The sequence below is a fragment of the Lampris incognitus genome, chromosome 15, assembly GCF_029633865.1.
Source record: "Lampris incognitus isolate fLamInc1 chromosome 15, fLamInc1.hap2, whole genome shotgun sequence".
NCBI lineage: Eukaryota > Metazoa > Chordata > Actinopteri > Lampriformes > Lampridae > Lampris > Lampris incognitus.
The window spans coordinates 24,459,615-24,464,413 of NC_079225.1; positions in this window are offsets into that span (position 1 = coordinate 24,459,615).

A 4,799-nucleotide genomic window follows, 5' to 3' on the forward strand; every position below is an offset into this window, starting at 1 on the left:
TGAATGAAGAAGAGCTGGACGTGGGGAGAGGCAGATGAATGAAGAAGAGCTGGACGTGGGGGGAGGCAGATGAATGAAGAAGAGCTGAGCGTGGGGAGAGACAGATGAATGAAGAAGAGCTGAGCATGGGGAGAGTCAGATGAATGAAGAAGAGCTGGACGTGGGGAGAGGCAGATGAATGAAGAAGAGCTGGACGTGGGGAGAGACAGATGAATGAAGAAGAGCTGGACGTGGGGAGAGACAGATGAATGTAGAAGAGCTGAGCATGGGGAGAGGCAGATGAATGAAGAAGGGCTGGACGTGGGGAGAGGCAGATGAATGAAGAAGAGCTGAGCGTGGGGAGAGGCAGATGAATGAAGAAGAACTGGACGTGGGGAGAGGCAGATGAGTGAAGAAGAGCTGGACGTGGGGAGAGGAAGATGAATGAAGAAGAGCTGGGCGTGGGGAGAGGCAGATGAATGAAGAAGAGCTGGATGTGGGGAGAGGCAGATGAATGAAGAAGAGCTGGATGTGGAGAGAGGCAGATGAATGAAGAAGAGTTGAGCGTGGGGAGAGTCAGGTGAATGAAGAAGAGCTGGACGTGGGGAGAGGCAGATGAATGAAGAAGAGCTGGACGTGGGGAGAGGCAGATGAATGAAGAAGAGCTGGATGTGGGGAGAGGCAGATGAATGAAGAAGAGCTGAGCGTGGGGAGAGTCAGATGAATGAAGAAGAGCTGGACGTGGGGAGAGGCAGATGAATGAAGAAGAGCTGGACGTGGGGAGAGGCAGATGAATGAAGAAGAGCTGGATGTGGGGAGAGGCAGATGAATGAAGAAGAGCTGAGCGTGGGGAGAGTCAGATGAATGAAGAAGAGCTGGACGTGGGGAGAGGCAGATGAATGAAGAAGAGCTGGACGTGGGGAGAGGCAGATGAAAGCAGGCTGAACTTCTGATGATCCCACCGACAATACGGCTCTGAACTGGAGCCAAAAGGTAAGCCGAGATATCAGACAGAGACAAGTCGGAGGAGTGACAAACAGACCGACAGTCAGTCAGAAAGACGATCAAACAAAGACAAAGAAGAAGAGAGATGTGCCAATAGCCCCGAGGTTTGAAACAGAAGATAGTGTGTAGTTGTTTTGTCTGGGCTAGCATGCAGGTAACATAGCTCGGCTTTTGAAAGATAGAGAACGAGAGAGACAGGCAGGAGGAGAGAGACGGAAGTGAAAACACACACAGGGATTTAGGAATTGCTCCAGATTAAAGTTATTATTCCGTGCTCTTTATAAAAATAAGAGATGTTTTCTCATATTCAGTTAAATTGGTACAGTGTACAATACATTTAACATCTAGATACAGATTCATGCATGAAGGCCTGCATACACACAAACACACACACACACACACACACACACACACACACACACACACACACACAAACATATACACATGTACACTTTTATGTGGTTGTTTTTCCATCTGCTCCTTGTTTGCAGGTCCCTGTTGGTCACTCTCTGCTCATTTTATTGCAGTCTGGATATCCTCAAGAAGCAGGACTCAGTATACGGTGCTGTCATTTCTCTCTCTCTCTCTCTCTCTCTCTCTCTCTCTCTCTCTCTCTCTCTCTCTCTCTCTCTCTCTCTCTCTCTCTCTCTCTCTCTCTCTCTCTCTCTCTCTCGCTCTCTCTGTCTCGCTTTCTCTCCCTTTCTTCCTCAGAGTCTCGCAGGGTCTCTGCTGTTGTTTTTGGCATTCATGTTGTGTTTGGCAGCAGACGGTCATTGAAGAATTTGGGCAGAACGTGTCCCTAGCAATCATCATCACAGAATCCCTACTGAGCTGACACAAGCTCACACACACACACACACCCACACACACACACACACACACACACACACACACACACACACATGCATGCATGCACACACATGCACACACACACCACACGCACACACATGCATACATGCACACACAGATGCACACACACACCACACGCACACACATGCATGCACACACTCACACACACACACACCACACCACACACGCACATGCATACACACACACATGTGCGCGCACACGCATGCACATGCATGCACACGCGTGCACACACACACACACACACACACACACACACACACCTATACAAGCGCAGACAAACGAAGAGGCCTGATTGCTCACTCTGGAGTGCACATTGTAACAGATCCAGACTGAGTGTGTCAGAACCTCACATGAGGATACGTAGAGAGATAGAAAGATGCAGAGTAAAGGATGGAAGGAAGGAAGGAAGGAAAGAAAGCAGGCAGGCAGGCAGGAAGGAAGGAAGGCAACAGCCCGGAGTGTACACGGGTAAGGAGAATAGGAGAGTACGGAGGTCGCTGGGAAAAGTTGGAAAAGGAAAGTCTAGGGTCAAATGTGTGTGAAATATGTGAGCATGGATATAGTATGTGTGAAAAAATTTTGACTTTTTTAGAGAGATGTTTGACAGTAAAGTAAGGGCGTGCTCCTCGCTCTCTCAGAATGCACACACACAGACAAACAGACACACACACACACACACAGACACACACACACACACACACACACAGACAAACATGTGCTGGTCAGCCTATATGGTCAAGTGGTGTGATAAAGTGCTGTCTGGTGTTCTCTCACTCTGTAAGCCCCCCGAGAGAGGATCAATACTCGCTCAGCATCAGGTTACTGCTAATGTTCTCACATCTTTAACCAGTCAGGGTGTAACTCTGTGTGTGTGTGTGTGTGTGTGTGTGTGTGTGTGTGTGTGTGTGTACGTATATGTGTGTGTTTATGTGCGCTGATCTGCCCCTGGCGTGACCCGCATGTTGCCATTATCAAACCTAGTCTGTACAGAAAAAGACGAAGAGACTAGGGGTCTTCTCTAACTGCGTTCTGAAAAAGCGTCCTGAAGTCCTTAGTCACAGCGCCTCCTAAGGACAGGTATTGGGTACTGCAACTGGAAGATACTTGAAACTGCAGCAAAGGATGGATTTAGTGATCCCGTCCATCCATCTATCCATCTATTATCCAGATATTTATTGATTGATATTTATATATTTATAATTAAATGTTTTATCATAACTTTTTATTTATTATTATTATTTAATTATTTATTGATAATATATTGATTTATTGTTTTATTGATAGATTAAGTGGTAGGAGAAAATCTCATCTGTAACAAATCGAGGAAATATTTTGTTATGGTAGCTGCAGCCCAAGATGTGTGATTAGCTTAGCTGCATCGTCACTTCTTCTGCATGACATCTTCTCTGCTGCAGGGTTGCAGCATCCCTGATGTAAAGCCTGTGCTGTGTAGCCATAACACAGCGTCTGTGTGTGGGCCACTTTGGGAAAACACTGAGCAGCTCAGCGTGACCAGTCTGTGGGACTACTACTTGAATCTATCTGATATTTAAAAGAACCCCCATCTCTGTCTGAGACCCTTCTACCTTCCTTAATTTTTTTGCATTTCTGCATAGCAGGCCCTCAGTGGAAATGTCATCGATTCGCCGCCCACTGACAGTTCTCCGATGTGGATGACACGCCTGTCCTCCTGAAGCAACAGGTACAGGCCTGGTGGCCAGGTAGATCACAGTGGTTACTGCTGCCTGTTAGTCGTCAGCACCCCGGCACTGAGCAGCTAATCTGGCTAAAAGCTTGTGTACAGCGCTGTGTGCATGTGCGTGTGCGTGTGCGCGCGCGTGCGTGTGTGCATCCACATGCATGTGTTACATTTACCCCAGAGCTAAGTTAAATGTAAATTATTTAAACAGACAGGTCAATAATGCAGACACACACACACACACACACACACATGAAGACGGCTTAAGAGCGGGGGCGAGAGTCTGCACACCGTGTAGGTTATGAGTGTTAGTCGTTAGAGGCTACAAAATTTTTTTTTTAATCACTACTCCCTGCCCCTCCTTCCTCTCACCTCCACCTCTTTTATCAGTACCCTCATCTCTCCATCCCAATCAATCCCTCCCTCCCCCTCGCTAATGCACCCTTTCATGTGCTCTCCTATTTCTCCTTCTCTCGCTCTCTGTCTCCCTCTCTCCCTCTCCCTGATGTCTCATGGCCCTTTTGTAAGCCCTCTACATTTTTGGGGGTAATGCGATCCCCCCCATTTCTCCCTAGGGTGGTCCGCTCCTCTCATTCAAACAAGGAGTCTGGGTTGAATGGAGCTGGGTAGGAGAGGGGAGTTGGAGGGAGAGTAAAATGTAGGAAGAGGATTAGGACAACCTTGAGGTAATGACTTTTTAAATCAGCCAGTAAATGTTTTGCTTATCCACTCCTATTGGACACACACACACACACACACACACACACACACACACACACACACACACACACACACACACACACACACACACACACACACACACAACCTGATGAGCGGGCGTGGGTATCTGCCCTGTGTGTGTGTGTGTGTGTGTGTGTATGTGAGAGTGTGTGTGGAAATAACCAAACCCAACTCATCAGGGGTGTGTGTGTGTCCGTGTGTGTGTAGATAACCAAACTCAACTCATCAGGGATGTGTGTGTGTGTGTGTAGATAACCAAGCCCTGCTCATCAGGTGTGTGTGTGTGTGTGTTTAGATAACCAAACCCCAACTCATCAGGTGTGTGTGTGCGCGTGTGTGTGTGTGTGTGTGTATGTGTATGTGTATGTGTGTAGATAACCAAACCCCAACTCATCAGGTGTGTGTGTGTGTGTGTGTGTGTGTGTGTGTGTGTGTGTGTGTGTGTGTGTGTGTGTGTGTGTGTGTGTAGATAACCAAACTCAACTAATCAGGGATGTGTGTGTGT